The 13,722-nt window shown below is 44.7% G+C and overlaps 1 protein-coding gene across 1 annotated transcript in view; it reads right to left on the bottom strand.

Moving 5' to 3' along the window:
* Positions 1-12,763, bottom strand: part of MED1 (mediator complex subunit 1) — a 63,169-nt gene extending 50,406 nt beyond the window's left edge. The window contains exon 1 of the mRNA XM_068263298.1: positions 12,652-12,763. The gene's annotated coding sequence lies outside the window, so the exon portion shown is untranslated. The remainder of the gene's footprint in view (positions 1-12,651) is intronic.
* Between the last annotated feature and the right edge of the window lie 959 nt (positions 12,764-13,722).

Here is a 13,722-nt window from a genome sequence, read left to right as displayed (position 1 = left end):
CAATCCTGGCTACACCTATCCCTGGCTCTCTATACTGCGGGCACCAATCCTGGCTACACCTATCCCTGGCTCTCTATACTGCGGGCACCAATCCTGGCTACACCTATCCCTGACTCTCCCTACTGCGGGCACCAATTCTGGTTACGCCTATCCCTGGCTGTCCATGCTGCAGGCACCTATCCTGGCTACACCTATCCCTGGCTACCTATGCTGCGGGCACCTATCCAGGCTATACCTATCCCTGGCTACCGATGCTGCGGGCACCTATCCTGGCTATACCTATCCCTGGCTCTCTATGCTGTGGGCACCAATCCTGGCTACACATATCCCTGGCTCTCTCTACTGCAGGCACCAATTTTTGCTACACCTATCCCTGGCTACCTATGCTGCGGCCACCTAATTCTGGCTACACCTATCCCTGGCTCTGTATACTGCGGGCACCAATCCTGGCTACACCTATCCCTGGCTCTCTATACTGCAGGCACCAATCCTGGCTACACCTATCCCTGGTTCTCTATACTGCGGGCACCAATCCTGGCTACACCTATCCCTGACTCTCTATACTGCGGGCACCAATCCTGGCTACAACTATCCCTGGCTCTCTATACTGCGGGCACCAATCCTGGCTACACCTATCCCTGGCTCTCAATACTGCGGGCACCGATCCTGGCTACACCTATCCCTGGCTCTCCCTACTGCGGGCACCAATCCTGGCTACACCTATCCCTGACTACCCATGCTGCAGGCACCTATCCTGGCTCTCTATACTGGGGGCACCAATCCTGGCTACATCTATCCCTGGCTCTCTATACTGCGGGCACCAATCCTGGCTACACCCATCCCTGGCTACCTATGCTGCGACCACCTAATTCTGGCTACACCTATCCCTGTGTACCTATGCTGCGGCTACCTTCTACTAGCTACACCTATCCCTGGCTACCTATGCTGCGACCACCTAATTCTGGCTACACCTATCCCTGTGTACCTATGCTGCGGCTACCTACTACTGGCTACACCTATCCCTGGCTACCTATGCTGCAGCCACCCACTACTGGCGTGGGGGGGCACATTATTTAATTTGGCCCCCGGGTCCAAATAATTGTTTAATACCGTATACCGTGGTTTTATTTACAGTTATTATACCGTAGAATTTCATACCGTTGCAACCCTAGTCTAATCACAACTTGTAATTTGATCCCCCTCCGTGTCACATGACTGCCACGGCAGATAAAGCAGATAAGCTCATTTGAAAGCACTGGATGTTAACAATATGTCTGCTTCCATGAATCAGGAAGTAGAAACCGTGCAGATTTATGTAATGCTAGGTACACACGATGCATTTTTTTCGATCAATTTCCATTCATTTCTATGACAAATCGACCAGAAAAACGATCGGAAATAATATCGGACACAACGGAAATTATCTATTGAACCATTTATCTGACACAACATTGAATGGTGGGTACCTAGCATTAGGATTTGTATCAGCTGTAACAAAGAAATATATCTGTTATGTAAGTAGAAGTAGTATTTATCTACTTATATGTGTATTTTTTATTTCTAGGTTAGCATGGGTGTCGCTTGTTCTTTAAAAGGTTATTATGCTGTTGTGTATCTTTTATGCTTAGTACACACCACACAAATTTCTGTTAGATTTTTCTGTTTATTTTCTGTAGAGGCTGGTCATTATCTCTGGTGCATTGTCTTCTGGTTATCTCCTGCTGAGTAGAACAATGACTAATTGCTAGGCAGATAGATGATTGGAAATTATCTTTCTGGCAAGTAAAGGTACGTACACACGTCTGAAATTTCTGAACGACTTATCGTTCAAACTGGTCGTTTGGTCAACAGTTTGGTGTGTGTATGAACAATCGTTAGACTGATAGCAGCAGTTTTGACTGATCCGTTTGGCGGATCCGTGAACTAACTGTCGTTCAAACGGCATTTAGGTCCGTACATGTGTACAAACGACTTGTTGTTTGAAAGTCTATTAGTGTGACACTAAAAGACATTCAAACAACAAGTCGTTTGATCAGTCATTTAATCTAGTCCATTGTTCTATTCAGTCCATTTTTCATTATCAAGTTGGTTAAACGACATGTAAATTAGCATATCAAACGACTTGTTGGTCAGTGTGTACATGATGTCTGAACGACTTGTTGTTTGAACTACAAGTCGTTCAAACAACAAGTCGTTCAGAAATATCAGACATGTATACACACCTTAATGCTGGGCATACACAGTTCATTTTTGAGCCATTAAGATGGCTCGATAGATCATTTCCGACATGTCCGATCTCTCGCCCAATAGTTTTGCCGCTCGATTCCGGATTGCAGTGAATGGAAAAAGATAAGAAAAAACGAGCGGAAGATAAGAGAATTGACTGCGGAATCTAGCGGCATAATGATCGAACGGGAGAATCTAGCATCAAAAACAAGCCGTGTAAATGAGCCCAGCATTAATCTAACAGAAAATTGTATAGTGTGTAGCTAGCATTAGAGCAGAGGATGTTCTGAGGTCAGGCTTCATTCACTTGACGCAGGTAGAATAATCAACTGAAGAAGTTCAATATGGCCCAAGAGCTTCTGACAAGCTTCTATTCTACCACTATTGAATGTGTCCTCTGCTTTTTTATAATGCTTGGGTATGCTGGCTCTTCTGCCAGTGACAGACACAAATTGCAGAGGGCCATCAGATCAGATTATTGGGAAACCCCTTCCCCTATTAGACCTTATGACACCAAACTGTGCTCAAGAGCAATGAAAATGGTCAATGACGCCTCACACTCAGGCAACCTCATTTTCAGTCAGCTCCCATCAGGCCAGAAGTTTTGGGCCATCCCCACAAGGACCTCAAGGCATTGAAACACCTTTTTTCCCTCAGTTCAACCTCTTGAACGCTACTGAGTCACTACCCATTGATAAATTGTGTAACGAGTCACTTCCTTTTAAAGTTTCTTGCTTATTCAGTTGTATATTATCTTGTACATTGTGTATCCCATCTCCTACTTGAACCGTTTGTACCAAATCCAAATCTGGACACGGCCCAGTTGTGCTTGGCAAATAATGATCATTTAGTATTTACATAGCGCCGACATATTCCACAACACTGTACTATATAGTATATAATGTCTTGTCACTTAACTGTCCCTCAGAAGGGGTCACAATCTAATAGCTACCGTATTCATATGTCTATATTGTGTAGTAATAAAAATGATTCTAATGATTCATTTGAAGACCTAGTTCTAAATCTGCCTTGCTGAGCTAAAAACAAATCAGAAGTAAACCTTTTCTCACTCAGCTAAAACTTGTTTTTGGCTTCTATTTACCTTTCAGGGAACAAACTAAATAGAACAAGCTGTTCAAAAAGATAATTTGCATTGATAAGTCCATTTTGTTAAAGGGACTCAGAGCTGAAGTAAAGAAAATATTTTATACATACCCGGGGCTTCCTCCAGCCCCATACGCTTGGATTGCTCCCACGCCGCCGTCCTTCTTTGCTCACAGCTTCGGTACCGGGTCCCGTAACTTCCGTCAGTCGGGACCAGTCTACGCCGGAGAAGTGTGCTATTTGCGTATGTCTCCAGCAGCTGCTGGAGCGATACATAGAGGGCACGCTTCTCTTACGTTAGACTGTCTCCAACTGATGGAAGTGCGGGGACCCTGGACCGAAGCTGCGAGCAGAACAATACAAGTCTATGGGGCTGGATATAGCCCCAGGTATGTATAAAACATTTTCTTTACTTCAGCTCTGAGTCCCTTTAAGGCTCCATGCACACCGCAAAACCGTTTTGCAATTCCGATTTTCTCTGAATGCAATCAACAGAAAAGTGGAGGGGAAAATGCAGCATTCAATAACGATTAAAAATCGGAATCGGATGTAAAAACAGATTAAAAATTGGAATCGCATGCAGTGTGCAGGGAGCCTAACTCTTGCTATACTGGGAAACTTAATTTCTTAGTAGTGCTAGTACTATATGTACCTATGCTTATCTCATTGTGCCACTTCAGTTGTGCTTCAAAGGACCACCATCACAAAAAAATAAACTGCATACCTATAAAATGTACTTTGCTTCCAGCGTATAAATTACTTCTTCCCTATGTTGCTATTACTTACAGCAGGTAGTAAAAAGCTGATCTGACCAATTTTAATCTAGTCCAACTCCTCACTAGATATTCCCTTTATTCTCTACAAATGCACCCCTTGGAAAGGAGCTGTACAGGATTTATACAAAGATGTCAGCCAGCTTATTATGTAAATAAATAACTGAGCATCTCCCACAAGGGGATGGACTAGCCCAAAACCTGACAGATCTGTCAGATTTTCACTAGCTACTGTAAAGGCTGCCATACACTGGTCGATTGCCACCAGATCGACCAGCAGATAGATTCCTCTGTGATTGAATCTGATCAAAGAGGGATCTATTGGCTGCTTACACTGCAAACAGATTTTGAATCGATTTCACTATGAAACCGATTCACATTCTGTGCAGCTGCCTCTGCCGTCCCCTGCATACATTACCTGATCCGGCCGGTGAGAGTCCCCCGGGCTCCAGCTTCACTTTCCTATTGGGGGAAGTTTAAACAGTAGAGGTGCACTCTACTGTTTAAACTTCCCCCGACAGGAAGTAAGTGAAGCCAGCCGGAGCGCAGCGCAGCGAAGGGACAGCGGGGACACGCGCCGGCGGAACAGTTAATGTCATTGGACAGCGTCAATCGTCGGATATTCGAACGCCGCTATCGACGCACTCCTGACCCGCCGGCGATTGAGCAAAATCTTCCGCGCGGACAGATTGACGGGATCGATCGATTTCGGACAGAAATCGGTCGTTCGGTCAGCGTTTGCGCATCGATATCACAGTGATCGAATCTGCTGTCTATCAGCGGTAAATCGTGTAAGTTTATTGGCACCTTAAAAGTGACGGGAATAATGACTGTGTAGAGATTCTGTGATTTCAGCCTTGGACCTCCATGAGCCACCACAGAGGAATAATCAAACAAGTCCAGAAGCAGGAGACATTGATTGTAATAGGCATGCTCAGCAAAAGTATTGGACCTGATTAGTACCAAAGAAAAACACAATAGTAATTCTGCATTAAATTCCCACTCCAAGTACAATTGTTTCCCCAGATTTCTAAAGGCACTCACTAGAGTTGGATTCAATTTATGCAAGGAAGATCCTTGATTAGTTTATGTAAAATAGATTACTAAGGGTCCTTTCACACTGTCTGCGGTGCGATGATACAAGTACCCAAACTGCATCAGTTGTAATGTGATGCAGTGAAATCCATTAAATCAATGCACAAACTACAATGCATTGCTACCAGAGCACACACGGATGTGCATTATGCACATCTATTACAAGGTAATACAAGTACACTTCTACACACTGACAAACGCTATGTTAAAGAGAATCTGTACTCTAAAATTCTTACAATAAAAAGCATACCATTCTATTCATTATGTTCTCCTGGGCCCCTCTGTGCTGTTTCTGCCTCTCCCTGCTGCAATCCTGGCTTGTAATTGCCAGGTTCCTGGACAGAAATGGTGGCATACTCCTGAGTTCAACTCCTCCCCTGAACCCAATTGGACAGATCTTTTTGAATAAATTAAAAGAATCCGCCCCCCCCCCATTCTCTTTTTTTCTGTCCTCCATGGACAAGGTCTTTTTTTTGGGTGTCTGTTTTTTTATTTACAATTCCTGATTGGCGCCCTATTATTTTTTTATTTTTGCAATATTTTAAGCAGGTTCAGCCTCTCCTGCTTCTCCGGACATTGCACTGCCTAAATGGCGGTTATAGATGCGCCTTACCTAGCTGAAAACAGGACGTGAGTGGGAATCTTCCGCCCTACACTTTCTCCAGGCGCCTGAGATCTCGCGGGAGTTCGCAAGATCCCTCCTGATTGGTCGGCGGCAACCGCTGACGTCATCTCTGGCCTGAGCGACATATTTGGAGATGTACGCTAGACGCCAGAGCGGACACAGCTGATACAGCGTTGCTGCAGCTCTGGTGTCGGCGGAAGGGACGTTTGGCCTGCATTCAGCCGCTTCTGGATGGAGTTCGTATACCCACACTGCCACATCTCTTGGATTTCTGCTGGACAGGTAGGAGCAGGCATTTTTTTGTGGATGGCTTCTAACGTTGCATTGCAGCTTTATGATGTTATGTTCATGTTACACTGACATACACATGTTGTCCATAAGAGGGAACCATGGATATTGAGGACTCTGGGCAAATGGAGGAAGTGATAGAGGAGAGGTAACTGATGTCTAACAGACATCGTTTAGTCCCTTTCTCTGCACTGGGTGTTAGGTTACTATTATTAATTCCTCACTAGGTGAAGGGTGTGTGTGTGTGTGTGTGTGTGTGTGTATGTATATATATACACACACACACACACACACACACACACACACACACACACACACACACACACACACACACACACACACACATATATATATATATACATACACATACATACATATATATATATATATACAGGATCTTCTCAAAAAATTAGCATATTGTGATAAAGTTCATTATTTTCTGTAATATACTGATAAACATTAGACTTTCATATATTTTAGATTCATTACACACAACTGAAGTAGTTCAAGCCTTTTTATTGTTTTAATATTGATGATTTTGGCATACAGCTCATGAAAACCCCAAATTCCTATCTCAAAAAATTTGCATATTTCATCCGACCAATAATAGAAAAGTGTTTTTAAAACAAAAAAAAGTCAACCTTCAAATAATTATGTTCAGTTATGCACTCAATATTTGGTCGGGAATCCTTTTGCAAAAATGACTGCTTCAATGAGGCGTGGCATGGAGGCAATCAGCCTGTGGCACTGCTCAGGTGTTATGGAGGCCCAGGATGCTTCGATAGCGGCCTTAAGCTCATCCAGAGTGTTGGGTCTTGCGTCACTCAACTTTCTCTTCACAATATCCCACAGATTCTCTATGGGGTTCAGGTCAGGAGAGTTGGCAGGCCAATTGAGCACAGTAATACCATGGTCAGTAAACCATTTACCAGTGGTTTTGGCACTGTGAGCAGGTGCCAGGTCGTGCTGAAAAATGAAATCTTCATCTCCATAAAGCTTTTCAGCAGATGGAAGCATGAAGTGCTCCAAAATCTCCTGATAGCTAGCTGCATTGACCCTGCCCTTGATAAAACACAGTGGACCAACACCAGCAGCTGACATGGCACCCCAGACCATCACAGACTGTGGGTACTTGCCACTGGGCTTCAGGCATTTTGGCAATTCCCTCTCCCCAGTCTTCCTCCAGACTCTGGCACCTTGATTTCCGAATGACATGTAAAAGTTGCTTTTATCCGAAAAAAGTACTTTGGACCACTGAGCAACAGTCCAGTGCTGCTTCTCTGTAGCCCAGGTCAGGCGCCTCTGCCGCTGTTTCTGGTTCAAAGGTGGGGTCATGCTTCCATCTGCTGAAAAGCTTTATGGAGATGAAGATTTCATTTTTCAGCACGACCTGGCACCTGCTCACAGTGCCAAAACCACTGGTAAATGGTTTACTGACCATGGTATTACTGTGCTCAATTGGCCTGCCAACTCTCCTGACCTGAACCCCATAGAGAATCTGTGTGATATTGTGAAGAGAAAGTTGAGAGACGCAAGACCCAACACTCTGGATGAGCTTAAGGCCGCTATCGAAGCATCCTGGGCCTCCATAACACCTGAGCAGTGCCACATGCTGATTGCCTCCATGCCACGCCGCATTGAAGCAGTCATTTCTGCAAAAGGATTCCCGACCAAGTATTGAGTGCATAACTGAACATAATTATTTGAAGGTTGACTTTTTTTGTTTTAAAAACACTTTTCTTTTATTGATCGGATGAAATATGCTAATTTTTTGAGATATGAATTTTGGGTTTTCGTGAGCTGTATGCCAAAATCATCAATATTAAAACAATAAAAGGCTTGAACTACTTCAGTTGTGTGTAATGAACCTAAAATATATGAAAGTCTAATGTTTATCAGTACATTACAGAAAATAATGAACTTTATCACAATATGCTAATTTTTTGAGAAGATCCTGTATATATGAGTGCTACCTCTCTTAGAAGAGGCGGATGTTTTTAGTGGAACATATATATTTTTCTTTATATCTCCACAGTCCGCCAGAGGGAGAAGGGGAGAGTAGTGTGTCTAAAAGACGCGAATCCTCATCCCAAGCGAGATCCCGCTCGAGGTCAAGACATAAAAAGTCGGCTGGCCATTACTCTTCACACGATGCAAGATCATCTAGAAGAGACTCTTCTAAGGAACATAAAAAGTCTTCTAAAAAGAGGAAGAATCATTCGCCTAGAAAGGACTCTCCAAAGCGATATACCTCAAGCAGAAGAGGAAGATCCCCTGAGAGACATTACTATTACTATAGTTCTCAAACACGTAGATCTCCCAGGAGGAGACATGATTCCAGAGATACAGGATCTTCTCATAAAATTAGCATATTGTGATAAAGTTCATTATTTTCTGTAATGTACTGATAAGCATTAGACTTTCATATATTTTACATTCAAATACACACAACTGAAGTAGTTCAAGCCTTTTCTTGTTTTAATAATGATGATTTTGGCATACAGCTCATGAAAACCCAAATTTCCTATCTCAAAAAATTTGCATATTTCATCCGACCAATAAAAGAAAAGTGTTTTTAAAACAAAAAGAAAGTCAACCTTCAAATAATTATGTTCAGTTATGCACTCAATACTTGGTCAGGAATCCTTTTGCAGAAATGACTGCTTCAATGCGGCGTGGCATGAAGGCAATCAGCCTGTGGCACTGCTCAGGTGTTATGGAGGCCCAGGATGCTTCGATAGCGGTCTTAAGCTCATCCAGAGTGTTGGGTCTTGTGTCTCAACTTTCTCTTCACAATATCCCACAGATTCTCTATGGTGTTCAGGTAAGGAGAGTTGGCAGGCCAATTGAGCACAGTAATACTACGGTCAGTAAACCATTTACCAGTGGTTTTGGCACTGTGAGCAGGTGCCAGGTCGTGCTGAAAAATGAAATCTTCATCTCTATAAAGCTTTTCAGCAGATGGAAGCATGAAGCGCTCCAAAATCTCCTGAAAGCTAGCTGCATTGACCCTGCCCTTGATAAAACACAGTGGACCAACACCAGCAGCTGACATTGCACCCCAGACCATCACTGACTGTTGGTACTTGACACTGGACTTCAGGCATTTTGGCATATGCCTCTCCCCAGTCTTCCTCCAGACTCTGGCACCTTGATTTCTGAATGACATGTAAAAGTTGCTTTCATCCGAAAAAAGTACTTTGGACCACTGAGCAACAGTCCAGTGCTGCTTCTCTGTAGCCCAGGTCAGGCGCTTCTGCCGCTGTTTCTGGTTCAAAAGTGGGTTCATGCTTCCATCTGCTGAAAAGCATTATGGAGATGAAGATTTAATTTTTCAGCACGACCTGGCACCTGCTCACAGTGCCAAAACCACTAGCAAATGGTTTACTGACCATGGTATTACTGTGCTCAATTGGCCTGCCAACTCTCCTGACCTGAACCCCATAGAGAATCTGTGGGATATTGTGAAGAGAAAGTTGAGACGCAAGACCCAACACTCTGGATGAGCTTAAGGCCGCTGTCGAAGCATCCTGGGCCTCCATAACACCTGAGCTGTGCCACAGGCTGATTGCCTCCATGCCACGCCGCATTGAAGCAGTCATTTCTGCAAAAGGATTCCCGACCAAGTATTGAGTGCATAACTGAACATAATTATTTGAAGGTTGACTTTTTTTGTTTTAAAAACACTTTTCTTTTATTGGTCGGATGAAATATGCTAATGTTTTGAGATCAACAACCTGCTAAATCTTTATGCTTGTCATGTGCTCAACCAGCATTACCAGTGTACCAGGCAGTGTTTACAAACAAAAGACATATCATGTGATAGGCTCAGATAAGCAGAGTCTGTGACTCATACAGAGCTTGCAGGGGGCCTGAAGAAGGGTGTGTATAGCTTCTATCCAATCACAAGCAGAGCTGCACATTCCAGCCTGAGTCCCACAGAGCCGACAGAGGAAAGAAGATTAGATCATATAACAGAGATAATACAGCCACTGTGCAACTAGGAAAGGCTGCAGTTAGACAGAGCACATTAGAACATGTATAGGAACTTATAGGATAGAAGAAATAAGGCTGAAAATGTTGTTACAGAGTCTCTTTAATGATAGTGCACAGTAACGTATGTGTACATGTGCATTAAATGCAACCTAAATGCCAAATTTTTGAATTTCACATGGGAGGCCATTGAGATTCATTATGCGTGAAAAAAAATGAAGCATCATGTGTGAAAAACTGCCCATTGGTTTTCATTAGCATGCATCCCAGTGTTCCCCGCAGAATTTTTTCCCAGTAGGGTGGCATGGAAAAGTAGGGCCGGTGAATTTGCTACTTACAGCATAGGAGGAGGATGAGGTGATGACAGCCAGGTGCTCACCAAAATTAGCTGGGTGGAGCACCCAGCTAAAAGAGCCTGGGGAGAAAACTGCATCCAAATGCAAGTGTTCCTTTTGGAAAAACACTAAAAACTCCACATATAACACATATGCTACACCTTCCACAGCAGGAACCCTTTGTTCAGAGTATCTCTTCTCATTGAGAATGTCCTTACAGCATTACTATTTTGACACACATGACTTCTGTCTAGTATCTGTAAAAATCGTGCAGGTAGGGACTTTGCATTTAATTACTGGAACACACACTAGACAGAACAAACCGATCTCAACAAATCCTTTGATTAACATTGATTCTGTCAACATGTCAGTTTCTCTGTATTGTCAACTGAACCATTCTGTAGTGAGAACCCTGCTTTCAGATCCCATCTCTACACTTTAGGAGAGCACAATCTGTGCAGTAATACATTATAATTAACCAGTTAAAAGGCCTTCCCATTACAAAATGGTTGTTAGGCCACAGCTGTGACCCCCCCCCCCCCCGCAACGCACACATGACCACAACAAGTGCCCACCATGATGCAAGCATGCCCGTCTTCCACCGATGTCCAAATTCCACCCAGGCACATGCACCACATGGACACAGGGGGGTGCAGGACACAGGTATTATTAGATAGGATGATGACCAGGAAGTAATAAAGTCTGGTTTAGTATAATAATGATTGCACATATCCATTAGAATTTTAGCAAGAAATCTCTTTTGAAGGACCAAAAGATATACTGTACATATATATTTCTTAAAAGGTAAATAAGGTGCATTTTATCCAACGCAGGAGTAGCATGAGACAGCAGAATACTGCAGCAGAGCGACTACATGTCAAGAGTTCATTACTCTGACAGTGCCGTTTTGGACCTGCGTCCAACATCAAAAGGGTATTCGACAAAGTGGCTCATTTCAGGCTGCTGCTGTCTCATTCAGCTCGTACACTGCCTGTTCACTATTGTGCTGTGTTGCTCCACTGCTTATGTACTTATGCATATACAGCCATTGTATGCTATAGGTGTAATCTCTATTTGTGTATACCAGAGTTTCACTATTTACACTGAGTAACTTCATCTCATCGATTGTGTATTTGTTATGCAATTTTTAATACAAATGTATTGCAAACTGCATTTTGGTGTGCTGGTCCATCTATATACTATCGATTCCTTAGAGCAGCTATAGACCTGTTTACTACACTTAGCACCCCGGTCTGTTCAATCGCATCTATATTCTAAATGTATGGGTGTGCATACCTTATAATAACAAAGATTGGTTGAATCTGCCTATCATCGCTAGAAGTATGGGCACCTTTAGCTTTAGGGCCCGTTTCCACTAGGGCGGTTTCGCCGGCGATTCGGCAGAGTTTCCCCGCACATTATTCGCACGGGGAAACTCTGCCATAGGGGATGACGGTGCCGCGGCGGAATCGCTTGCGGGAGTGATTCGCCCGGAACCCCCCCGCAGATTTCGCCACGGAGGCTGCGAATCCCATAGCCGTGCATGGCACGGCTCATGGGATTCGCCTGCGATCCCGCCCACCGGCTCAGTGCGGTGTGCGTCTGCGAGACGCACGCCGCACTAGTGGAAACGGGCCCTTACTGTCAGATCGATCATTTCCAACATGTTCAATCTGATTTCCAATCGTCTTTCAATTAATTTTCCATATAAGTGAACGAGAATCGATTGGAAAATGTTTGCAAATTAGATCGGACATGTTGGAAATGATTGAGCGGACAATAAATCTGTCAGAAAATCTCATCCTGTTGTACCTAGCAATATGGTATTCGTTCTGTCCAGAACCACCTTAACAATGCAATTCTATGGCAGAGCTCCCCATGCACATTACATCATCTAAACTTCAGATGATGTAATGTGGATGGGTGGGGAGCTCTGCCATATAATTGCCTTGCTATGGTGATTAAGCAAATAATGCTTAGCCTAAAGTCCACGCAAAAGAACTACAAGAATAAGCATGCCTTTTACCACCCATAGCCTGCTGGAGCATTGCAGCGCTTCAGCAAGAGGTCTTCATGATAAATATATAGTATAGTGAGGCATACTGGGACTAGTGGTCCCCGTCAGGAGGCCGCGACACCCCCGACGATGACAACAGAAAGCTGCGCTCGCCCCTCCCCCCACGTTCCACTCCCCCGCCTGCTCCGCACTCACCGTGGATCTCCCGTTCCCTACGTTCCTCCGCTACGGGTCGCCACGGCCTTCAGCCCGGGCCCAGCTCCCGGAGCCTCCTCCACCACCAGCCCAGCGTCCAGTCCCCATATGTCTCGCGAGACTTCTGCGAGAGCGCTAGAGAGAGACTCAAAGGGACGCGAGAGTTCATCCAGAATCACACGTAGGGATAGATCCGGGCATTTGTAATACAACCAGATGCCACTAGAGGGCGAACGTCTGCTTGTAGACAATGTAGTTCCACCTGTCAATGACGTACAGTATTTGTCCCACTGTAGCTTTATGCCTTATATTCTGGATGCCTAGTATATTATACCCTCAGGGGAAAACCCAGGATTTTGAAGGGAGGGATTCCCGAAAGGTCTCCCTCAGCCCTGCACAATACAGTATTATAATATGGTAGGACTTCATGCTGGGTACACATAATGACATTTCCCTACTGACTGACCGACGACAGAATCGATCAGGAGCAGTTTGGATACAGATAATAATGAGGACAGCCGAAATTGCTAATGAGGGGGAAAGTGAAGCATTCACGCAGCAGGGCACAGGGCTGTACTCATACCTGACTCTGTTAAAGTGATCCTTAAGTCAAATGGAAAAAATGAGATTTACTCACCTGGGGCTTCCCTCAGCCCCCAGCAGCCGATCGGTGCCCTCGCAGCTCCGCTCCGATGTCCCAGGACCCGCCGGCGAGCACTTCCGGTTTGGCCATCACCGGCCGACAGGCATGGGAACGCGAGTGATTGTTCGCGTTCCCAGCCTGTATATCACCCCCTATGCTGCTATTACGACCTCCTGGCCGCAATAGCAGCATAGGGGGCGATATACAGGCTGGGAACGCGAACAATCACTCGCATTCCCATGCCTGTCGGCCGGTGACGGCCAAACCGGAAGTGCTCGCCGGCGGGTCCTGGTACATCGGAGCGGAGCTGCGAGGGCACCGATCGGCTGCTGGGGGCTGAGGGAAGCCCCAGGTGAGTAAATCTCATTTTTTCCATTTGACTTAAGGTTCACTTTAAGTTCCCCAGAGCTGTTCCATGCTCTGTACAC

This window comes from Hyperolius riggenbachi, chromosome 12 (genome assembly GCF_040937935.1).
Source record: "Hyperolius riggenbachi isolate aHypRig1 chromosome 12, aHypRig1.pri, whole genome shotgun sequence".
Taxonomy (NCBI): domain Eukaryota; kingdom Metazoa; phylum Chordata; class Amphibia; order Anura; family Hyperoliidae; genus Hyperolius; species Hyperolius riggenbachi.
This window is presented reverse-complemented; position numbering and strand designations above follow the sequence as displayed.